The following is a 26,428-nucleotide window of genomic DNA, read 5'->3' on the forward strand; positions in this document are numbered from 1 at the left end:
ATGAAACAACTCAATAGTTTTTCACTCATGTTGACTCTGAAAGTTTTCCACATAAATAAAGTTTTCTCTAAATAGGTTCAGCATGGATAATGAAACACAGTGAAATAACAACCTAATTTGATCTGTTGTGCAAAAATAACTATCTTCAAATTGCAGTATTACATAATCAAGTGCATATGGCTTTTTTTAGAATACAAAAATAAGTTAAAGGGACAATCATCAATTATCTTCAAATCAAGGCCTTATATTCTGTTTGTGATTCATATTAATGAAAATAAAAACTTAAAACTAGTAATAAAAGGGCTTATAAAAAGAAAATATTAGTCATTGTATTCAACATAAAGAACATAATAATGAAATGCCATGTAAATTCTATTTGGCTTTACATAATTCTAAATGTATACTTTCATTATTCATAAAACATTTCTTAGGCATCCCTGTGTTTGGAGAGCAGTAGACATAAAGACTTCATCAAGTAATCAGTCTTAAAATGGGAAATAAGAGAAGACTGTAGAAGGAAGAAAAAGAGAAATAAAAAGAAAATAAATAAATAAAAGGAAACAAAGTGGCTGGGGACATAGCTCACTTGGTAGAGTGCTTGCTTCACATGTATAGAGCCCTGGGTTCAATCCCGAGCACCACATACACACACACACACACACACACACACACACACACACACACACACACACACAAAGGAAATAAAGCCCCTCCCCTCATCATGCTTAAAATTCAGTTTTAGGTAGAGCTATACACATGTGGAATTATCTAAAATCTCATAGAACTGTTAGTATAAAATGTCTTCTGGGAACTAACCCCTAGGAAATCTACAGAGAAACTTCCTATTTCTGTTGTTATGTTTTCTTTTTTTTTTGTTTGTTTTCATTTTCATAGTTTATTTCTTTATTTTTTTTTAATTACCCCTAAATTTGACTGTGCCTGGAACATAGCATTTACCTGTGCTAACTCACTGCCTCCACCTTATGGTGAAGTTGTCTCCCTGAAAATGTAGTCAGGAATGCTAGGTTATTGATAAAATTCAAGACCAACATTAAATCTATTTCTCTGATTTGTCTACAGAATCTAGCACAACACTAGATAATAAAATCAAATGCTTAACACAGGCACGCTAAATTTACAGTATGCAAATATTTTCTTTCTCTAAGGTTTCTTTCTGAATTGATCTTTCCAACAATTTTTAATGCACTATTAATGTGACAATAGTTCATAACCAGCCTTATCTTCTTTAAGTATAGAAAGATACTTCATTCTATATATACGGAAACCAACTAGTTGAAATATAAAGTCTGCAATCAATGAATCTCCTCTGTTCTCTACCCTCCTCTTATAACTCTACCCTCCCAAATTTAAAATAACACATCCAGTAATAATTTAAGGTGATTACAACAACTGAACTTTTGTTTTTCTATCCACGCCAGGGTGCAATGTCTGCCAAATGCAAACAAGATGACCTGGACTAACACAGGCTTTCTTCTTTAACGGAATAGTGGTGATCACGCCACTTCACCTGCAGAGGCATGTTTCTGAGGCAGTTAAGTGTTGTCTATCATCTTGGACCAGAGCAAACACGTCCATTAGAAATATGCTTTATCAATGGAATCACCCAGAACCAGTTGACAATTACTGATTAATACTCATTTTAAAGATAAATACAATTGCTATGCACAATTTCTACAGTACTTAATTTGCCTTCTCAAACATTATCTATTACCTAATTTAATATTATCTTTAAATTACTTTCCTACAGTCACTCTAATCACTTCTGCCTTCAATCGTCATCATCAGTGTTACAGAATATTCTGAAATTTTCTTTGAAACATAATCCAACAATATTTTCAAGTGGCTCAAGTTATGAAATAAACCATTCAAATTCTTCAAATATCTATTTTATTCAAGTTAAACACTGATTAACAAATGCATCCACTTGTCTATATACCATTCAACCCATCCCTGAATCCCTAAGTCAAAGACCAGTTTCTCCATGAATATTTCTCCTAATTCCTTAACCCAGACATTTTTCTCTTAATTAGTTCACTGATAGAACATATTAGATAAAATGCTTATTTATCATTTAATATTCAATTGCTCCCATGGTGATTTGGCACTGTATAAAATATTCAATAAACAGCTACTGAAGTGAAGTAACAGTCTAAAATGTCAAAAAAATAATTGCAAGAGGTAGTATTCTAAGAAACTGCAAATTGAAACATTTAATTACAAATTAAATATATCATTCTCAGTCATAAATTCTTTTTTTAATTTTTTTTCTCAGTCATAAATTCTAAAGGCATCCTGGCATAGGTGGATGATCCAATAAAACAGGTTGTGAATATTAGAAAATACAGCCAAAGCAAGGTTTTAATTTGAGAAACTATTTGTATTTAAAGATGCAGATTTGTACAGAATTATTAGTTATAACATTAATCTATAAATACTTAAAAATCCATAACCACTTTAAATCATTGTTTTTTCATTACTAAAAAAAATCCAGAACATTCTGAAATTTTCTTCTAAGCATAATCCACACTATTTTCAAATGGCTCAAGTTCTGAAATAAGCCATTCATATTCTTCAAGTATGTATTTTCTTTCAAGTTAAAAACTGCAATTTTTAATTACCTTAGAATTTTCAACTGAAATGTGTTTATCTGAAGTTCCTCCTTAAGAATAACTAATTACATTGCATCTGTTTTTGGAGGGTACCAGTTATGACCCCCTATATCCCCTGAAAGAATAAAGTTTGGTTCTGCTAACAAGAAGACAGCTACTATTATGTTCAGATGAATAACCCAAACTAAAGGAATCTGGACCATTGCTATAGTGGTTATGGAAATAAGCTTTTGTCCTCTTCAACATCAAAGTGCCAACATTCAGATCCTGTAGTTATATAGCCACTTATGATGTATTTGTTGCAACATACTGACTGTTTTTAAAAAATACCTAATGCATTATAATGAAAAAGAAATGAATGTCTTAAAATTTGCTTTTGACACTCTTTAGTCTGAAATTATTTTTATAAAAAGGCTCAAAATCTACTTCAGGAGACACTGTCTCCAAAAAATGGCTAGGAATGCAGTTCACTGGTAGAACACTTTCCTTGCATATAGTACCACTAGCTAGGTTCAATTCCCAGTACCCAGGGGAAAAAAGAAAAGGTCCACATCTGATCAAGTCAGATTTTAAGCAATGCCCCATGAAATTACAAATGCTATATTTCTCCAAGTTCTAAAATGCTTCTTAGCCTACATGCTTACTGAATTAATACGTGCTAGAGAAACATTAGTCATTCTTCTCAGCCATGCCTAATTAATATACACAAATTAGAAAATGATACAAGAAAATAGAGCAAAATCTATGCTCTGCAGTAAATTGATTAGAGGGTTGTATCTTTTTTTCTTTTTTGTTTGCTTTGTGTGTGTGAGTGTGTATGTGTGTTTGTGTGTGAATGTGCATGTGTGTGTGTCTGTTTCCATATCTACAACATTCTTGGTACTTGAGTTAAAATCCAGGACATCACACGTGTGAGGCAAATGCTCTACCACCAAGTATACCCCGAAACTTATTTTATTTGGGACAGCGTCTCTCACTAAGTTTCCCAGGTGACCTCGAATTTGTGATCCTCCTGTCTCAGCCACCCAAGTAGCTGGGATTACAGTTCTGCATCACTAGCCTGGCTAAAGGTTTATATCTTAACACCTGTCTATGACATTATAATATTCTCATCCTTGCTGACCATAGAGATGGCAAGGAAACTGGGCCTTGACCTTGACATCATAACCTTCAGAACATAATGGTTTTTCAATATTCATAGCTCGACTTTGACTTCCCAGAACACTTGTCTATAGCAATTCCAGAGAAAGAAAGATAAAGAGCAAGTATAGGTCAGTATAGACCCTGTCTATGGGAAATATCTATCCCTCACCAAGAAAGTACAAAGCTTAATGTATTATTTGTGCTATCATTCAGCACCTCTGTCTTGGCTAGAGCTTTCTTTAGCAAGAATGAAAAATAATGAAGAGAATGTAGTCTGTAATAAAGGTTGAATGGCTTGTTTTAAAGTTGTAAAATATTCATGCTTAAAATTTCAAACTCTTTAGACTGTTTCCTAGAAAATGAGATGTCTCATCTATACTGGGGATCACGTCCAGGCCTGGTAACAACTGGCCAGAGCTGAGTGGCAATGAGCCTCTGAATTCCCCAGACCCCACTACTTTCTAAAGTCCAACCTTCATTTCTGCTCCCTGTCTTATATCAAGAATATCCTTAGTGGGTTCCCTTGGTGTGAAGGTGAATCATGTAAATGCTGCAGTCAGACTTGCTTTGGTTTAAATTCTACCATCTACTAGTTGTGTAAGCTTGAACATATTTCTTTCTTTGTTCATTCTGCCCTTTTGTTTTCTCCTTATAAAATTATAATTCTAACTACTTTGTAGGGTTTTTGGGAGAATTAAACATGATTCTGACAGCAAGTATATAGCTCAGTACCTCAATAAATTACCTGCTATTAAAGAAAACACAAATAAGTTTAGATGAAATTCCCTGTACTGCCATCTCTTGGAGATAACCTTGGGCCAAGGTGTAGGACTCAGAGCCTGGAAGCTTCGTCTTGTCTATGTCTGCTGCTGGGGTCTGGGGAGAAATGAGCTGAGTGTTAAAAATCAAAAGACATTGAGTCTGTTTGCTAACATTCTCCTCCAAGGCTGATGATAGTTTTTACCCATGGATGCAAATTAAAACCACCTGGGTAACAGTTTAAAAACTAGCAATTCTCAGTCCTTACCCCATACCCTGTAAATCAGGATCTATTGAAATGTACCTAGATTTTTGTTAAGGTCCCACTGTGATTCTAATTCACAGATAGGCTTCAGAACCACTGAACCATGGCACAAAAAGCAGGAGGCCTATCCAGCAAGACTCATGAAGAGGTCTACATTCTTTCTTTTTTTTTAATTATAGATGGACACAACACATTTATTTCATTTGTGTATTATTATATGGTGCTGTGGATTGAACTCCGTGCCTCATGCATGCTAGGCAAGCGCTCTGCTCACTGAGCCACAATCCCGGACCCGAGCTCTACATTCTTAAAACAAGCAGCTTAGGAAGCTTCACAACTCAGAAATTCCTTGTTCATCTAGCAGAAAATACTGTTCTAAACATGCCTGCCCTGCGGTTACAACAGTTGCATATTTAGAAAAATATGAAGACAAATGTTTATGGAATGTGTTTGTGTTTTTTACAATACTGGGGATTGAATCCATGGTTGTTCCACCACTGAGCTACCCTGTAGACCCTTCCTTAACTGTTTATTTTAAAACCAAGTCTCATTAAGTTGCTGAGGCTGGCCTCAAATTCAAAACCCTGCTTCAGCAGGATTTAAATTCTACCCTTTTGACCTTGACATGACCTGTGAGTCAGGCTCACAGTAGCTGGGATTACATGGGTGCACCACCACACTCCATGGTATACGGTATTTCTTAAAGTGTGTTCCCATGGGGGTTATTTTAAATACCGGTTCAGGTGCATTTACATAGATTCAGGAATAATAATTTTTAAACTTCAAAACATCACTGAATTTAGCAATACCATACTGAGTAAACAAGAAATAACAGATAAGGCTATTTGTATTTTATACTGAGGTAACTTTAAATTGCTGTAGTAAAGTCCTAAGCTTTCTACTTAAAAATGGCAAAATCATCAATAGTTTTCCATGAAATGTAAAGCAACATTCTTAAAACAACACTCATATATAAGTTAACTTCTACTCCAATTTTGCTAATATTTATTAAACTACAGTAACATATCTAGGATGGCAAAAAAAAAAAAAACACTAGTCGTTCAAGCAATTTTATGTCAATAAATAAAATGTTATTTTAATTCTTAAGTAACTAATATGCAAATTAACTCAGAATATTTAAGTTTAAAAAACATTGTTAAGCACAATTTAGGCAGAGAGATAACTAATTTTGGAAAGGGGGCTATTTTAAGAACAGGTCCATATTTTTTCAGGTCACTAAATTAGAATTCTGTTTGTATTTAAATGTAAATTTAGATGTGCTCTACTTATTTTAGCATGATTTTTTTAAGGAAAGAATATATTGGGATCACATAAACAAACCAAAAAAAATTACATAAGAAAACATAATGTAACAATTTTTGTAAGTACCTAACATGAGCATGTGCTTAACATCTAAAAACAAAAGGTACAATATTGGTACATTGGAGATATATATATATATATATATATATATATATATATATATATATATATATATATATATATATATATGACAAGGGTGCATTAGAGAAGTTTCTAATATAAAACATTTAAAACATGGAGAATACTTGATTTTAAAATACAGAAAATAAATGTTAAGATAGGCACACCCACAATTCTTACAAAAACATGCTTGAAAAGATAAAATTCATCTGAGCACTCATTTCTCAGATATACAAAAGCTATGAAATCAATCAATGAATATTGCCTCCTGCTTTTGCACTGTTTCACCACTGATTGGTATCAATTCTGAATACACAATTACTGTTGTTTTTCATCTTTCTGCCATGTTCTATATAGAATGCATCTACCTAAAATGAGTAGAACTTAAAACATCAACATTATTTGTATTACAGTCACTTCCGTCACTTCCTTATGTTATTTTTAAAAGGCACTATATTTAAAAAATAATATTACAACAAATAGTGCTTTGGAAGATCTGAAATTCCAAATCAATGTGTTCCATCAATCATAAGTAGAGTTAAGAAGCCCTAACTTAAATTATATATATATATAAAGTTGATGGATTTAAAGATTATAAAATTGGTTTATTGTAAAAGCAATTCAAGAATAACCAGTTAAAACCTTATCCCCCTACTACCCAAACAACCAAAAAGCGTTAAACACTTTTACATTAGGAACAAGAACATAAAACAAGAAAGACCACATCAAAGCTATGATTCAAACTCAAAAAGAGAAAGGACTCTTAAATCTCTTCCAGATCACTACAATGGTATGATAAGATCAAAGCACTATGTCAGGTACACAGCACTGCTACAACACTGAGGTATAACTGGGCAAATTAAATTTGGGAGAAAACGAAGACTATGTATGTGCAATCCTGTATGTGCTCTGATATGTCCTATAAAGAATAGATCTTTTCTGTCCCAGATTAGACATTGTATAGTGAAAAACAAAGAGAAAACAGTAGAGGAAGGGGAAATCCTACCAACATCTTCAAGGGATAATATAGCATTAACTATATACTGACTATCAGAAAATAAATTAAATACAGAATCTTTAAACATCACAAAATCTTGTAATACTGCATTAAGCTCTACCTTTTGAGCTGATTGTTTGGGTACTGAAAATGTAAAAGTTTGATCAGGGGTAACTACTACTGCTGTACCATTTTTTGACCCATCAGTGAATATATTTGGAGCATTCATGATAGGTGTTTTTCTTGTCATTTTTGGAAAAACTATAGGATGCGAAGACCAAAAAGACAATAAAGGATTAGATGGTAAGTGGTTATCAAATTAAATATTAGATTTACAAATGATTATTGCCCAAGTATTTCACTCATTAGCTAACTCAACAATTTGATCCATAGTATATGGAGTAATAATTTTATTGGGAGAAATTCCAAACACTCCCTTTGCTGCTTTTTATTCCTACAGCCTCAGGATACCTAATAAGAATAGTGTTAGGAGAATAAGATAAATGTATCCACAATAATGGACCTTCTTGCCAAAATACTTCTCTAGGAATATTTTTTTGTTGGTGTTACAATAAATAATAAAGGCAAACTTATATCAATTCTATCCAAATGCATATTTTAAATGTATGTTTCAATGATTTTTAATGCCTCTCTTGCTTCAGGCGTTAACATGCAGGGTGAATTTGGATCTGATGGACCTTTTAGGATAGCAAATAAAGGTCCCAACTCTCCTGTTGGTATGCCTGGATAAGGTCTTATTCAATTTATGTCTTCTAATAATTTTTGAAAGTCATTCAGTGATTTGAGTTGATCTACTTGTATTTGAATTTTTGGTGAATGCACCATGGTTGAAGATAATAGAACTCCTAAATAATTAATTGGAAAATTTAATTGTACTTTATCTATTGCTATCTCTAGATTATAATTTTTTACTAAATTTGTAAGTGTAGCATAATATTCTAGCAGCGTGTTTTTAAGTTTATGTGCTAATAATAAATCATCCATATAGTGAAATATTTGTAGTTCAGGATTTTGATTTCTAAGTGGCTGGATTGATTTGTTAACAAAAATTTGACACATAGTTGGGCTGTTAGCCATCCCTTGAGAGAGTACTTTCCATTCATAACTCTGATCAGGAACTTCATGATTTAGTGCAGGGATAGTAAATGCAAAACGTGGACTATCCTCAGGATGAATTGGAATTGAAAAAAAAAAACAATCTTTAATATCTATAGCTAAAACATAGCAGGTTTTTGGCAAAGCAGACTATTGGGGAATCCCTGATTGAGCAGGTCCCATAATAAGCATCTCATTATTAATTGCTCTTAAATCTTGCAATAATCTCCATTTACCAGATTTCTTTTTAATGACAAAAATGGGAGTATTATAGGGAGATATGGAAGGTTGTATATGTCCCTCTGTTAATTGTTGTTTGACCAGGTCATGGGCTGCTTGTATCTTTTCTTTACTCAGGGGCCACTGAGAAACCCATACTGGTCTTTCTGAATTCCAAGTAATTTTTATTGTCTCAGTGACCCCTTCTGAAAACCCAATCCATGTCTATTTATTCCTTGATCTATTTGAATTGGTGCTGCTATACCTTGTTCTTGTTCTCCTAATCTTTTTTCTTTCCTAAAATCTTGTCTAGCCCTAATAGTGGGCGCATTTGGATTGCTATTATTTGTTAATTGCAAGCCTAATTGATCTAGGACATCTCGTCCCCATAAATTTATACGAAGATGATCCAATAAATATGGCTGTATAGTTCCTTCACATCCTTCAGGATCCTTCCAATCTAACACCATTGCATTTCTCTGCGGATTAGTTGCCACTCCTAGGCCTCAAAGTGTTTGACTGGCTTGTTGTAATGGTCAATGTTTTGACCATTCTTGATGAGATATGATGCTAAGGTCTGCATGTGACCAGTAGCCCATTAAATTCATATCCTTGAATATTTAGTTTTAGCATTGGGTGAGAATCTAAATTTAAAGACAGCAGAGACCAATCTACAACTGTGGAGCCTAATCCCCTGGAACCTCTTTCTATTGTACTACTGGAAATTTTATCATGTAGGCTGGGTATTATTAATAACTGTGCTATTCTGTCTCCTGGTGAAATTACTGATATACCCTTTGGAGCACTAGCTATAATTTTTATTTCACCTTCATAATCGGGATCAATTACCCTTTTGTAGTAGAAGAACTGTGTCCCAATAATAAGCCTACTGTTCCTTGGGGAAGAGGTCCTTTTACTCCTGTGGGAATGATTTGAACTCCCATCTCTGGTGTTAGTACTGTGCTGGTGGAGGTGCAGATGTCCAACCCTGTGCTCCTTCTGGTTTGTCTGATGAGAGATCTGATGGATAATGTGTCCTGGGCACTACCCTGATGGTGTTGCTGGGTTCCTCCATGGTGTTTCTGGGTTCCTCCAGTGACCCATATATTTGAGGTTGTGGGCTATGTACTTTATAAAGAAAAGAGGTTTATATATTACAGTTTGGGAAGCTGAAAAAATCAAAATCAGATGTTCTTATTAATTCAGCCTCTGATGAGGGTTCCTTGTTTGGCTATATAACATCATGGAAGATCGCATTGTTGCAGGAATACAAGCAAAAGGAGAGATCACATGATGAGCTAGGAAGCCAGAGACTGTGGAGAAGTCTTACTCTTTCATAATGACTCTCAAGATGCAAGAACTAACCAGAGTCTCTTCTAAGGGCAGCATCTTCAGGTCTCCCTTTCTGAGCGCAGTGTCCTCAGTGACCTACCACTAGCTCCACCTCTTCAAGGTTTCACCATCCCCCATATCACCACACTCAGGAGCAAGCTTCCAACACAGGAACCCTGGGTGGACAAACCACAGGTAAACTAAGCACTTGGTTACTGTGCTTAGTTTAGCTGTGCACTGAAGCTTTGCACTCAGCGCACAAAACTCTCACAGTGGGGAGAAAAATCTGAAACTTCTGCAGAAGCCCAGAAGATTGGAGAGGAATCAACATCCTATAAGCATCCAGAAAGTAAAAGGGAAAGAATTAAGCTTTAAGATGATAATAGTAGTTCTCAATTAATTTATTTGGCAATGATAACCAAACACCTTGCTGGCTTAACTTTTACAGAGGAGCAGGGGAGGTTGGCTGCCTGTACATGGTTCCAGAAAAAGGAAAACATTAATGATAAAGAGGGAGAGCAACCAAACACACCAGAAATGAGTGCTTTTCTTTTTTAAAATCATCTTTTAGCTTTGATTTCAGTGAACCCTAAACAATGATCCAAGACATTACCTCTGTTCATCCTGATAAGAGCTGACAAGAGTCATGGAGACCACTTGAAGCCCTCTGCCTTCCTGTTCCACTCTGACCCAGGTTGATGACATGGAGATCTGCAAATGGATACAGATCCTAAATGGCAGGCATCAAGCAGGGTGCCAGGACACAGAATAGAACCCTTCCCTCCAGGAGGCTGCTGGAAGTGATGAAATGCAATTGATGACTTACACCCAATGGGACACTGCTTCAAAGAATGCCATAGAGCTCAGGAACATATCCAGCCATACTATCTAGACCCTCCCTGCATGTCCAGGTAATGCAGTATACTGGCCACAACCAGAGACTGTGTCACAAGACTGCAGTTCAAATCTTAGCTCTGCCATTTACCATCTGGGTGATCTGGGCGGCTCCTCAATCTATCCACATCTCAGATGATGTCTACCCTCTGACATTATAGTGGGAAGTAAAAGAATCTGTACATACAAAAGTAGCTCATATTGTGCCCTGGATATGTAACCACGTTCATCAATCTAACCCAATTAGCCCAATGTATAAAAGCACATTCATCTTTGCCCCATTTATCCTATCTCCAGCCAAGAGAAACGTTATGAAAATGAACTTTTCCCTCAAACTTTTTTGCCAACTGAGTGAAACTAACCTTTAACTTCCACCTCCCAAGGGATGGCTGGTCTGAGATCTTTCCACCACTATGTGGATTTCTATTCACAGAGTTTCCTTACAACCTCTTAGGGAGGTGTGATCCCAGCTAGAAGCCTCATGGTCCTGATAATAAAATTAAAAGGTCATCACTCTGGACAGCTCTGGTGGGTGACAACAGGCTGCTTTTGTGGATGAAGCAGCCACTGTCCACAGGAAAACAGCTGCCCCACGTCCACCTGCACCCAAAAGTCCTACCTAGAACACCGCCCAACAATTCCCTGCAAATCTGTCTGACCATGCAGAGAAGAAGTGTAAATCGGAATGTCAGCACACATGAAGAGTCAGTCACAACAAGGCACTTAGGGAAATAGATATCAATAAAGATGTTAGGAGATCAGGCAAAGTACAAAATGAGTGATAAGATCAGGGATAATTTCAACAGGGGGATAGTTGAACACAGTATCCTTGAAAGAATCAAGTGTATACTCACCATAGGATTGAAATTTGAAAACAATAGGCAATGCAGACGTAGATGATTTTAGAAATCCATGCTCTCGTTAAAATGAGGCTTTGGGAGAAGAATAAGATAAGTGTGAGTTTTGCATTCTGTGTCCAGAACATGATGTGATAAAGGAATATATGGAGCAAGTGACATGCGTATTTCTTCCACCATTTCTGAAAGCATGTTTTGAAACCCTATCATTTAGAGTTTGGGAATAAAAATAGGTGTACCCTGAGTTTATGTATATAGAGATGATGCATGAATAGACCATATGGAAAATAAAAAAATATAACAGGTTACTATTTTAAATAATGGATTGAATTTATATTTTAAAAAATACATAAAGTCTGGTATTCACATACAAACATTCAATCCAAGTAGTTATACATGTAGTGGTAATATTAGGGTTACTAATTATAACCAACTGTGTTTGAGTTTTGCTTCGAAAATGATGATGGAATTCAAAAGTTATGTGATATAAAAGAAATCTCATGAAAAAGCAAGAAAAGCAACATGGAGAAATACATGGGATCTGATACAGGGAGTGAATGAAAGTGAATCATATGCATATCAATTTGTGAATTGTGGATGAAATGATACATCCTATGATGTACATATACTTAAGAAATAGAAATATAACAATTTTGAATAAAAATTTAATTCAAAATACACATCATGTCCCATATGAATATACTTCCATTGATCTTAACCTGGGTCACTTACTGTAGAAATATTAGGGTTAGTACTCAATATTCACTGAAGTTCATTTTGAGCATTCCAAAATGAATATGTATGTCAATAAAATGAATATTTCTGAAAAATATCTCCTGAAAAGTTGATTATAAATCCACACAGATGGACATAAAAGAATCAAGGTAGTATAAGTATATGACACATATAGTTCATGTTTGCAAATTCATACTATATATATATATATATATATATATATATATATATATATATATATATATTTAATATATTAAAATGTAATAGTATGTATGCCAATCAAAATTCATAAGGGGATATATATCCTTCACATATGTACCCAAAATATTTATTTTCCTCTACATTGTTTCATGTCTAAACTTGTTGAAGTATAAAGCTAACCACAGCTTGAAATTTCAGTTACCTCAGTGTATTGGGGGGCAGTGATCTCTTCATGAAATTCGTATTTACCAAAGTGAGAGTACTCTCAAGAATATACCTGTGAGGGCAGTAGGATTATATATATGTATATAAAAATACCCATTGTGATCCAGGCGACAGAGACCGGGAGTCAGGAAGTTACATATTTGTTAATTTTGAAAATTCATGGAGAAGTAAAATGAGAAAAATGTGTCACAGGTTTTATAATATGTATCTCTGATGAAGCAAAGGCAAGTCCAAGTATACACCATGCGTCCTATCAAATGCCTCTACTTCTATTCCTTTAGGATTATTTTTATCGATGTTAGAATAAGTAGTCAGAGCCTAGAAGGTTATGGGTTAGTGTCAGAGATTCAATATTTCAAATGGCAAAATGGAAAATGAGTCTAATACATATGAGAACACGTGGCACATAAAAATCTTCCACTGTCATCCACCACAATGCCTGGACATTACTATCACCCCAAAGAAGACACAATGAGAGGAGAAGAGGAAAAAAATCTGTGAATACATATCTGGAATTGGAAATTCTGATGAGCTCACAAACTTGGGTGTGGCAGAAGAGATCCCAAAAGTAGAGGACAGGGTAAACATTCCACAAACATGGAACTTTGCTGGCCTAATGACTTCTTGACTATCTGCCTCTGACATTCGTCCACTAGAAATATAACTTTGTGTTTTAGCTTCCTTTGTAGTGAGATCATGAAACCTTGGTCTGAGTCTATGTGAACAGGAGGACATGGGTTCATATTTTCCAATAGGAACAGGAGGCAGCAGAGCTGAATCCTCTCTATGCAGGTAACTGTGGCCTTTGGGATATGAATGTCTCCCTAGGTGGATTGTGAAGCCTTTGGCTCACTGCCCAGTTTTAATGGCATTTCTTACAGCTTCCCTGGAAAATTGGTGTTTGTTTTTGAAATACAAAAATGTCAACCAGGACACAGTGCTGGAGGGAGCTCTGTCATGTGGGATGAGTCAGGGTCTGAAGGCAAAAACGCAAACTGGGCTGCTACCCCATATATCTTTCCCACTTGAGCGTACCAACTTGTTTCTGAGCATCGCACCAAATCCTCTCCCCACAACAACATGCCTTTATATTTTTGGGTCTCCTGGATGCACCTTGTCAGTCAAATGTCATTTGGAAGCCAATGACAGAACCACAGGGGCCCACCACAGATGTTGGATCACACACCTGCACTCCATTGCTCCAGGCCCAGTTCCCTGCTGGCTCTTACTCACTGGCATCTCTTTTCTTCACCATGGTCATGAATTCCACTCAGTCAAAAATGGCACTCTCTGGTTCAGTCATGATGAGCAACAGAAGATCTAAAGGTTCTCCAGGGATTTCTGGTCATGGGATTCTCAAAAACTTCATGGTATTGGCCTAGCCATATTTCAAGAATGAAGAAGTTGACACTGTGGGTTTTGATTCATTCAGGAGCCACTAAGTGTTGAGGAATCTCCTGTCAGTAAAAGCTCTGGATTTCACATGCAGGCAAGGTTCCCAAGGAGTGGCGAATGGTCACAGGAATCCAGGCTCATTGGGGTATAAAATATGAGGTTCCTGTGAGTTTGGGTTCTCAACTATAGCTGAGAAGGCTTTAACAGCAAAATCATGTGAAATCCTGGCTGAGATTCCCAGTGCTGTGGAGAAAGCCACCCTCGGCCTAGATCTCCGTTTCCAAAGGCTCCTCTAATGCCTGGCCTTCTAAAATCCCAACACAATTCATGGCAATAGTTCTCTGAGATCAGTTCCAGAACTCATTCTCTAATGGCATCACACCAGAGTTCAAGCTGAGGTGGACCCAGTCATCTTTTCCAACCACCACACAAAAGACCACTATTCTAACAAAAACACTCCACATGGCCCTCATCTTCTTCCACATAGACACTCATCATAACATTCTGGCTGGGGGTTTCTATAGGGTGAGCAGTCTAGAAGGTTTGCAAACAAAGCTCTCATGCCCATCATATGCCAAATGTCATGGTGGCCTGGACACCCTTCCTGAGAAACAGGATAGATAAAATGGGCCTGTAGTTAATACTGCTCTGCTTGTCAAGATAGAGGCCTCCTGCCTGCCAGGGGTAGCTTCTTTATGTGTACTGGACTCATGAAAAAACCCAAACACCTGTGTGCTAGATACTGGAGGGCTTGCAACAACTCATTTGTCCCAGAGGATCCCTGTTCTGACTTCATAGTGGTCAGGAGCCTGATCAGAGGAAGCCAAGAGACTTCATCCAATAGTACACTTCTTTTTCATCCTTTTAGATTGGGATGGACACATGGGATTTTTCTTGAGTTTCCTGGGGTGCTGAGAATGTAATTCACAGCCTCACATAGGGCCAAGAGAGTGATTCAGACACAGCTTTTACAAAGCACTTTACTTCAAAGGCACAGATTAGGCCTCTTCATTTCCATTTGAAACTGTTTTCTTGAGGAGTCCCAGAGGAGTGCCCTAAGGCAAACACCTCCCTGACATTCAGGGGAACAGAACAATAGGGAAGAAAGAAGCCTGGAGAAAAACTTTTCTTTAACTGAACACTGTGGCACTGACAGCTCCTAATCATGCAACTTGGGTTACTATCTAATCCAAGCAGGGATTCTCCAGAGAGATCCTTACCAGTGTTAGACCAGGACGCAAGAAAAGACCACTGACTCCAATTAAAATCAAATTAAAGCAAGCTTATTATTTCGACCGGCTGGGCTGCTTCTCCCTCCCAAAATGGCGGGAACAAGACAGAAACCCACCTTTCCTACAGCCCAGCATTATAGCCCAGAAAGTTACACAAAGGGGGGTTACAGATAACAGAACTCTGACAAGCATCACACTAATGGTAGTTTACATTTTTTGCTGGCCCCAACATCAGAATTTATGAGGACCATTAGAGCCTCAGAGAGGGTCATTGTCTGCCCAGGGAAAGCCAATATATTTGAGGTGTCAATAAGTTTCAGAGAGAGCTGCTATCTGGTCAGAGAGCCAGGCATGGGTGAGTTCAAGGCACGGGCAGGCATTCCAAGCAGGTTCAGAATTTGCAGGAATTTATAGTAAAGCCGAAATTATCTTTTCATGGCTTTGTGGCAAGAAGGCTCCCAATTTTAATAAAAGATCAGGTTGGGTCTATCAACCAGTCATGCTAATTTTTGATTTTCTGAGATGCTTGTCATGACCTTCAGCAATTCAGTCCATGGCCATGTCACAGAGCTTGAATGTGGTACACATCTTGGACACAAAACCACGAACCCCTTCAGAGAGAGGCCAAAATTCAGGAAGAATACAGGAACTTAGGATCTTGGTAGGTGTTGCCCATCTGCAAGGCAAGCAGCAGTCCATTCATAAATTGGCCATTAGGAGTTCTGCAAAGATATCCACTAGACAGGACACATTCACGGCTGCATTCTTCTCTTTACTCTCTTTAACCACAACCCAGTGGAATCCACTGACATAAAATGGCTCACTAGTAAACAGTCTATTTCAAACCAACAACAACAAGAAAAAAAAACAAAAAAAACGTTTTTCCTTCATGTTCTCAGAACATGAGACAAAACGACAAATTGAAACACACACCCACTGAGACACACAAACCACCCCTATATTTGGTCTGCATCTATCTACTCTGTCTTCTGAGTGGTGGGTAGAAATATGTTTCTTAGCAGTGGCCTGTCCTGTCTCAGCTCTGGTCTCCTTGGCCATCTCTGTGTAGTTGTTAGGAGCCAGCAATGAGCCAACACTTCTTTCTCAGGAAAGGCCCCTGTTGAGACCATTCAAGGCATTTGGCTATCCACACATCACTAGGTACCAACAAAGAATGACTCTGGCCTTGGTACAGACAATCAAGTGAGCCCACTGGGAGTGAAACTGCCTCTGGATGCCTCGCCTCCTGGATCCCAAGTTCAGTGAGTTCCATCACCAAGGAAGTGAGGTGAGGTCACTTCCTTTGGGGAAGTGAATGAGGTCACTGCCTTGGCAACCACTTTGTCCTAACAGTTGTTTCCAAGGGTCCCATGAGATGGAGGCTGCCCCACCTTCCTGTGACATTTTCACAAGACATAAAGGTCTATATACCCTAGGAGCCCGGGATCAGCAATCCACACAGACCTAATTGTGTCCATCTTCCCTGCATTGAGAAGAGAGAGGCTGATTCAGCCTCATCCCTTCATCCTGACTGGGTTGTTGGCCTTGGAAGATGACTTTAGACCTCACAGGTACTACCTAGCTGCCTACATTTGCTCCAGGGTTCATTTTTGCATCTACCTTTGAGCTTCTCAGCAGCTGTAGGATTCCCTACATACCTGTATGGCAAGATCAACTCAGGACCTGCTTTTATGTGAAAATAGGTTGAGGGAAGAGTATGGTTAAGGGTCATATCATGTTTGATTTGGGTTATGAGTCATTCTGCTGGATGAATACGGGTATTCGGCAACTGGGATATTTATAGGAATGTAAGGGGATATGAATTTCTATAAAATTTATGTTGTTCTGTATACATGAAAATACAGATAACAAATTATTTTTTTTTTGTGTTAGGATATTTAACCCAGAACATTGTACTTGTTTGGCAAACACTGCCACTGATCTCTATCTCCAGCCCCCCACAGATAACAAATTCTTGGTTCAAATAAAGCAGTTTAATTGTGGTTTTTATGATAATGTTTTTTTTTGTAACAGAATTTTTTTAAGTCCAATGAATGACAGACATTCAGTCATAAATTTCTTAAGACTGTGGCTGAGACTTATTCATCTGTTTCCCTTTAGAATTTAGCATAACACCTTGTTTACAGAAGGCCATGAGTGTGTGTGTGTGTGTGTGTGTGTGTGTGCACGCATGCGTGTGTGTGTGTTTAATTTATATATGACAGCAGAATGCATTACAATTCTTATTACATATATAGAACACAATTTTTTATATCTCTGGTTGTATATATAGTAATTCACACCAATTCGTGTCTTTATACCTGTACTTTGGATAATAATGTTCATCACATTCAACCATCGTTAATTGCCCCATGCCCCCTCCCTTCCCCTCCAACCCTTCTGCCCTATCTAGAGTTCATCTATTCCTCCCATACTCCCTCTCCCTATCCCAGTATGAATCAGCCTCCTTTTATCAAAGAAAACATTAGGCATTTGGCTTTTTGGGATTGGCTAACTTCGCTTAGCATTGTCTTCTCTAACTTCATGCATTTACCTACAAATGCCATGATTTTGTTCTCTTTTATTGGTGAGTAATATTCCATTGTGTATATGTGCCACATTTTTTTAAATTCATTCATCTATTGAAGGGCATCTAGGTTGGTTCCACAGTTCAGCTATTGTGAATAAACATTGATGTGGCTGTGTCCCTGTAGTATGCTATTTTTAAGTTGTTTGGATATAGACCAAGGAGAGGGATTGCTGGGTCAAATGGTGGTTCCATTCCCAATTTTCCAAGAAATCTCCATACTGCTTTCCATATTGGCTGCACCAATTTGCAGTCCCACCAGAAATGTATGAGTGTACCTTTCCCCCCTGCATCCTCGCCAACACTTATTGTTGTTTTTATGCATAATAAGTGCCATTCTGACTGGAGTGAGATGAAATCTTAGAGTGGTTTTGATTTGCATTTCTCTAATTGCTAGTGATGATGAACATGTTTTCATGTATTTGTTGATTGATCGTACATCATCTTCTGAGAAGTGTCCCTTCAGGACCCTGGCCCATTTATTGATTGGTTTATTTGTATTTTTGGTGTTTAGTTTTTTGAGTTCTTTATATAATAGAGATTAGTGCTCTATCTTATGTGTAAAGGTTAAATATTTGCTTCTTAGATGTAGGCTCTCCATAAACCTCACAGATTGTTTCTTTTGCTGAGAAGAAACTTTTTAGTTTGATTCCATCCCATTTATTGATTCTTGATTTTAATTCTTATGTCATAGGAGTCTTATTAAGGAAGTTGAGGCCTAATCCCACATGATGAAGATTAGAGTCTACTTTTTCTTCTGTTAGATATAGGGTCTCTGGTTGTATTCCTAAATCCTTGATCCATTTTGAGTTGAGTTTTGTGCATGGTGAGAGATAGGGGTTTAATTTCATTTTGTTGCATTTGGATTTCCAGTTTTCCCAGCACCATTTGTTGAAAAGACTATATTTTCTTCAATGATGTTCTTGGCACCTTTGTCTAAAAAAGGTAATTGTAGTTTTGGAGGTTAGTCTTTGTGTCTTCTATTCTGTACCATTGGAATACCAGTCTGTTTTGTTGCCAATACTATGCTGTTTTTGTTACTATTACTCTGTAGTATAGTTTAAGGTCTGGTACAGTGATGCCACCTGCTTCTCTCTTCCTGCTAAGGATTGCTTTAGCTATTCTGGGTCTCTTATTTTTCCAGATAAATTTCATGATTGCTTTTTCTATTTCTATGAGGAATGCCATTGGGATTTTGATCAGAATTGCATTAAATCTGTTTAGTGCTTTTGGAAGTATGATCATTTTGATAATATTAATTCTGCCTATCCAAGAGCAAGGTAGATCTTTCCATCTTCTAAGATCTTCTTTGATTTCTTTCTTTAGAGTTCTGTAATTTTCATTATATAGTTCTTTCATCATTTTCATTAAGTTGATTCCCAAGTATTTTATTTATGTATTTATTTATTTAGTTTTGAGGCTATCGAGAAGGGGGTAGTTGTCCTCATTTCCCTTTCTGAGGATTTCTCACTGATATACAGAAATGCCTTTGATTTATGGGTGTTGATTTTATACCTTGCTATTTTGCTGAATTCATTTACTAGTTCTAGGAGTTTTCTGGTGGAAAACTAGAAAACTAGTTAGAGTGTTCCAGGTATAGAATCATATCATCAGCAATTTCTATTTCCTGAAGTAAATTAGAGACTATTGGTATTAGTTCTTCTTTAAAGGTCTTGTAGAACTTGGCTGTGAATCCATCCAGTCCTGGGCTTTTCTCGGTTGGTAGACTTTTGATGGTGTCTGCTATTTCATCACTTGAAATTGATCTGTTTAAATTGTGTATATCGTCCTACTTAAATTTGGGCAAATTATATGACTCTAGAAATTTGTCGATGCCTTCGATATTTTCTATTTTATTGGAGTATACGTTTTCAAAATAATTTCTAATTATCTTCTGTATTTCCGTAGTGTCTATTGTGATATTTCCTTTTTCATCATGTATGTTAGTGATTTGAGTTTTCTCTCTCCTTCTCTTTATTAGCATGGCTAAGGGTCTGTCAATTTTATTTATTTTTTCAAAGAACAAACTTTTTGTTCTGTCGGTTTTTTCAATTGTTTCTTTTGTTTCAACTTCATTGATTTCAGCTCTGATTCTAATTATTTCCTGTTGTCTGCTGCTTTTGGTGTTGATTTTTTGTTCTTTTCTAGGGTTTTGACATGTAGTGGTAAGTAATTTATTTGTTGACTTTTTCTTCTTTTAAGGAATGAACTCCATGCAGTGAACTTTCCTCTTAGAACTGCTTTCATAGTGTCCCAGAAATTTTGATATATTCTATCTGGGTACCTCTAAAAACTTTTTAATCTCCTCCTTGATGTCTTCTGTAACCCACTGATCATTCAGTAGCATATTATTTAGTCTCCAGGTGTTAGAGTGTATTTTATTTCTTATTTTATCATTGATTTCTAATTTTATTCCATTATGATATGATAGAATGCAGGGTAGTATCTCTACTTTTTTATATTTGATAAGAGTTGCTTTGTGGCATAGTATATGATCTATTTTAGAGAAGAATCCATGTGCTGCTGAGAAGGAAGTATATTCTCTCATTGAAGGTTGGAATATTCTTAACTCAGTTAAGTCTAAGTTTTTGATTATATTATTGAGTTCTATAGTTTCTTTGTTCAGCTTTTGTTTGGAAGATCTATATAGTGATTAAAGAGGTGTGTTAAGGTCACCCAAAATTATTGTGTTGTGGTCTATTTGACTCTTGAACTTGAGAAAAGTTTGTTTGATGAACATAGCCGCTCCATTGTTCGGGGCATATATATTTATAATTGTTAAGTCATGTTGGTGTATGGTTCCCTTGAGCAGAATGTAGTGTCCTTCTTTATCCTTTTTGATTGACTTTAGTTTGAAGTCTACTTTATTTGAAATGACGATAGAAACCCCTGCTTGCTTCTGCAGTCCATGTGAGTGGTATGCTTTTTCCCAACCCATAACCTCAGTCTGTGAATGTCTTTTTCTATGACTCTCTTGGAGGCAGCATATTGTTGGGTCTTTTTTTTTTTTTTTGGTCCAATCTGCTAGTCTATTTCTTTTGATTGGTGAGTTTAGGCCATTAACATTATTATTGAGACATAATTTGTATTCCCAGCCATTTTTGTTTATTTCTGATATTTAACATGACTTGGTTTCTCTTTGATGAGATTTTCCTTTAGTGTAATCCCTCCCTCTGCTGATTTTCATCATTATTTTTCATTTCCCCTTCTTTGACTATTTTGCTGAAGATGCTCTGTAGTGTAGGCTTTCTAGTTGTACATTCTTTTAACTTTTTTTTTTATCATGGAAGGTTTTTATTTCATCATTAAATCTAAAGCTTAGTTTTGCTGATATAAGATTCTTGGTTGGCATCCATTTTCTTTCAGAGCTTGGTATTTCTTGTTCCACGATCTCCTGGCTTGGAAGGTCTGGGTTGAAAAATCTGCTGAGATAACGAATTGGTCTCTCCCTATATGTGATCTGATTCCTCTCTCTTGTGGCTTTTAAGATTCTATCCTTATTCTTTTTGTATGTTAGGCATTTTCATTATTATGTGCCTTGGTGTACATCTGTTGTAATTTGTATATTTGGTGTCCTGTAAGCCTCTTGTATTTGGTTTTTCAATTTGTTCTTCATGCTTGGGAAATTTGCTGATATTATCTCATTCAAGAGATTGTGCATTCCTTTGGCTTGAAACTCTGTGCCTTTCTCTATCTCAATAACTCTTAGATTTGTTCTTTTGATGTTGTCCCATAATTCTTGGATGTTCTGTTCATGGTTTCTAACTTTCTTCACTGTGTGGTCAACTTTATTTTCCAGATTGTATACTTTGTCTTCATTATCTGACATTCTTTCTTCCAAGTGATCTAGTCTGTTGGTTATGCTTTCTATTGAGTTTTTTATTTGATTTAAGCTATCCTTCATTTGAAGGATTTCTGACTGTTGTTTTTTTTTTTTTTTTTCAGAGTCTCTATTTTGAAGTAATCTTTTGCTACCTGTATTTGCTCTCCTATTTCTTTGTTGGAGTGATCAATTTGTGATTGTAGTTGCTCATTTAGGTCATTCTTTAATTCACAAATCATTTTTATTATGAACCTTCTGAACTCCTTCTCTGACATTTCATCAACTTCACTGTTCATACGTTCTGTTATTATAGTGTCCTGTCTTGTTTGGGGCACTTTCCTCTCTTGTTTTTTCATGTTGTCTATGTGTCTTCCTTTCTTGCAGTGTGGATCTGAGACATTACAGTTTCTTCCCTATATTCTTGTGGTACCTGTGCAGACTGTCTGTACCTCACCTTGATGTTGGGCTTTCAGACCCTCAATGGATGCTACTGAATTCTGGATCTGGGCCCTGCAGAAGCTGGTGTGGGTGAATCTGGGCCACTGGGCTTGACCTCCTGTGGTAGTCTGCTGGTAGGAAGAGGTGGTCTTGCGCCAAAGGCTAGGCTCGGGAGGTGTCTGCCCCGCTGGGGGAGAGATGAACCTGACCTACTCAGAGCATGAATCCAGTGTGCTGGAGTGGCAGTCTGGGCTGGATCTGGGCTCCTCAGTAGTCGACTGGTCAGACGGGGTGGTCCTGCACCAGAGGCTAGGCTATGGCGAGTGTCTGCCCCGCTGGGAAAGGGCTGTGCGCCTGGGCCCTGTGTGCCTGGGCCCTGTGCAGCAGAGGCCAGTTTGGGTGGATCTCAGAAGTTATATTTTAAATGTATCAGTCTATGATGAAATGTATCCAACCAAGTTTTTGTTCCTTTTCAGTTGCTAAAAAAATAGAATAATAAACTAGAATTTATTTTAACTTTTGTTTTCTTACAGAAATTATTACATTTCTGAAACGTGAAAAGTAGGTAATAAAGATGAATGCCAACTGGCATTTGAAAAGTAAGATTTACTAAAACAATACATCATGAGGTGATTGATTACTAGTTTTTATGAAAGAATTTGGTTAAAAATTGTTTTTATTTAGTAATTTGTTGTATTTATTCAATTATTAAGTGCTTACTTCTTTATTTAGGGATGAATCAGTTATGTGAGTTATGTATATATCAAACATATCCAACTTAAAAATTGAGCTTTTTATAGGAAAAAAAGAGTTTATTGTAGTTTAATTACCCCACCCTAATGATAATATATCTTTATTTTACAGAAGGGAAAACAGATATAACTTGCTGCCTTGTTTGGAGTCACATGGTGAGTTTTAAGATCAAAATTCTCCCCAATAATTTCTTAATCCCAAGTCCCATGTTTTAATATTTAGTCTTCCTTAAAGTGATTCATAAAATTGACTGATCTCATGTATCAGTACTTAGGTGACAATTTACAGAAAATTAGCTCTGCAACTTGATGGGCGAAAACCCTTTTCAACCAAAAGGTAATTGTTGTGGACACAACAGATGACAGTGTGTATGGCTTTTGTTTTAACTGCTTCAAGAGAAGGTGGAGGACTTTTTCTTAAAAACTTAAAATTGTTGGAGTAGCAAATGTTCATATAAAAAAGTAAAGTAGAAGTGAACTTTATTCTTTTTGTTAACAGAGATAAATATCAATTTAGTATATTCATGTGTTTCTTCTATGCATAGACAAAAAATATTTCTAGAAAACATTTAAAAAGTGCTATGTGACCTTAACGTTTCTCTCTGCAGTGTATTTTGGATATTTTAACAAGGCAGAGTCCTGTGACAAAGAACAAGGAAGATCTTTGCATACTCTTATCAGTTCTCTAGGGCTGCCACAACAAAGTACCACAGACTAGGTGGTTTATAGGATGGAAGTTTGTTTTCTCATAATTTTTGAGGCTAAAAAGCCAAGATTAACTTGTTGGTAGGGTTGGTTTCTTCAGAGGGCCACAAGGGGAGGGCCAGGCTTCTCTCTTGGGCTTGTAGATAGCCATGTTCTCATTAGGTTTTCACATGGTCCTCTCTCTGTGCATATGCCTGCATCCCAATTTTCACTTATGTTAAAAGACACCAGTTATATGGATTTTATTGCCACCCACATGACCTTTTTAAAAAATATTATTTATTTATTTATTTATTTACTTATTTATATGTGGTGCTCAGGCTCAAACCTAGTGCCTCATGCATGCAAGGCATGTGCTCTACCACTGAGCTATCACCCAGCCCCTAGTGACCTTATTTTAACATAATTATTTCTAAAGGTCTATCTATAAATATAGCCAAAGTCTGAGGTAGTGAGTGTTAGGAATTTAGCATATGGCTTTTGAGAAAACACAATTTAACCCATTACATATATCAGGTGGAAATAAATAGTACTTTTATTATCAGTTCACAGTGGATCTTTCCTAATTTTTCAAAATTAGGTACTCTCTTACTTCACCTTATCTATATGTTATCTCATGCTGTGGGTATGTTGATTATCTAATGTTCTGGGGGAAATGTATTCTCAGTGAATTAAATTTGACTGTGGCTATGTAAAATTAAGACATGAAGAAAGAGAGTAGTTTGAGATCATGTGTTTTAACATTTGAATTGAATGATATTGACTGTCAGTGTAGTTCAAAATTCAAAGGAAAATAAAAATATAATGGTTTATTGAGGAAGTTATAATTGAACCAAGTATTAGTGCAAACAGGCAATTAATTGGTTGAGTTTCTAGTTCAAAAAGGATGTTTTACATGGTGTTTTCCATTTTCTTGAATGTATATAAAACTTAGGTAGATATCATAAATAGCTTCAAGTAATTTCTTCAGTCACACAATTACAAGGCAGTGAAGATTTGAACCATTCAATTTGATTTCAAGTCCATGTCCTTTTTATGTTGTAGACTGGAATGATATAGACTATAAAGGTAAGATACTCTGTGCAGAAGTGATATAGATTTTAGTATTTTTAATGATCTGAGTTGAAAAACTTAAAGAACTCTTATATAACTAGTAAAATAGTACAATTATAAAAGAAAGGGGTCAGTTTGTGATGTTGATGACATTTGAAAATATAGGAAGGCCTTTGATAGGTAGATTACTAAACATTTAAATATTAGACCAGGGAATGGTTTGTGACATACTTTTCTATATATTTATAAAAGAATGGCATCTAATTTGTTGAAATATTTGCTTTGTATGCCGTCTCCAGAGCATAATTTCAGTTGGTATCTTTCAGTTTTATGGTAGAATATTGCTTGAATTTTGAGTTAAAAGTAGAAATGATATTATTTTAGTATAATAAAAAAATTATCTTTTAAAAATGATGTATTAAAGATATTGCCAGAACCCTGGAAATTTTTATTTCTTTTTTGGATAGGAGGTTTTCCTAAAATCCTGGTGCTATTGGTGTTCCACCTATATCTAAGTGCTTCTTAGGAGCTCAGTATACTTGGTCATAATTTCTGAGAAGTAGTATTTACTGTATGTATTGGTTTGATCGGTTTCTTCAGGTGAGAAAATGTAATATAACCTGGCTGGTATAAGCCTCCCTCATTTCTTGTATTTTAATTTAGCACCTATCTCTGCTTTGCTCTGTGCCTAATGTTCCTGAATTTGGTAGTAATTCTAGTTTGTTTCCTACCTGTTATTTCTTAGTCTTAGTCTACCCGTGGTTAATATCTCTTTAGAAAGATAATGATTAGATTATTAGATGTACTACTGAAGCTAACTTTGGATTTTATTATCTCTAAGTTTTCTATTTATGGTTAAATAACTAATATCTTTCATTTTCTGTCTTTCTATCTACCTTTTAATCTATCTTAATTGTACTAGTTTTTATCCTAGAGAGATCTGAATTTCTTACTGTTATTACAGGGTACTGACTACGAATATCAATTCAGAAATTGCTATTAGAATTGTTAAAGTAGATCTTCAATATCAGGTATTACAAAAATGTTTTTACTGCCAGGCATGGTGGTGCAAGCCTGTAATCCCAGCAATCTCAGCAGCTTGGGAGGCCGAGAGAGGAGGATCACAAGTTTAAAGCCAATCTCAGCAAAATCGAGGTGTTAAGCAACTCAGTGAGACCCTGTCTCTAAATAAAATATAAAATAGTGTTGGGATATGGCTCAGTGGTCTAGTGCCCGCTAGTTCAATCCCTGGTACTCACCCTGCAAAATGTTTTTATTTTTCTTTTTAAAATTAAGGTTACTTCTCTCCTTTTGAAAATTAGATAATTTAAAAATGGCAGAACTCTTTATAGAATGTGAAGAAGAAGAACTGGAACCATGGCAGAAGAAAGTAAAAGAAGTTGAGGATAATGATGATGATGAGCCCATCTTTGTTGGAGAGATATCGAGTTCAAAACCAGCAATTTCCAGTAAGCATTTACTTTTACTAAAGCCAAATTTTATAAGATATTATTTTTAATGGAAAACTTGTGAATGTCTTATGGGACTCAGTGTACTTATTCTACTGTAAGGAGTTAGGGATGAGAGATGAGGGGGAGGCCAGTAAGAACTTGAGAATCAAAATGGG

General features: G+C 36.2%; 1 long non-coding RNA gene across 1 annotated transcript in view; it reads left to right on the plus strand.

Moving 5' to 3' along the window:
* The window catches only part of LOC143389951 (uncharacterized), a 77,604-nt gene extending 51,376 nt beyond the window's left edge, over window positions 1–26,228 (plus strand). Inside the window, exons 3-4 of the long non-coding RNA XR_013090188.1 lie at window positions 23,156–23,199; window positions 26,154–26,228. This is a non-coding gene — a long non-coding RNA (uncharacterized LOC143389951). The remainder of the gene's footprint in view (window positions 1–23,155; window positions 23,200–26,153) is intronic.
* Window positions 26,229–26,428: the final 200 nt, after the last annotated feature.

The sequence above is a fragment of the Callospermophilus lateralis genome, unplaced genomic scaffold, assembly GCF_048772815.1.
Source record: "Callospermophilus lateralis isolate mCalLat2 unplaced genomic scaffold, mCalLat2.hap1 Scaffold_74, whole genome shotgun sequence".
Classification (NCBI taxonomy): domain Eukaryota; kingdom Metazoa; phylum Chordata; class Mammalia; order Rodentia; family Sciuridae; genus Callospermophilus; species Callospermophilus lateralis.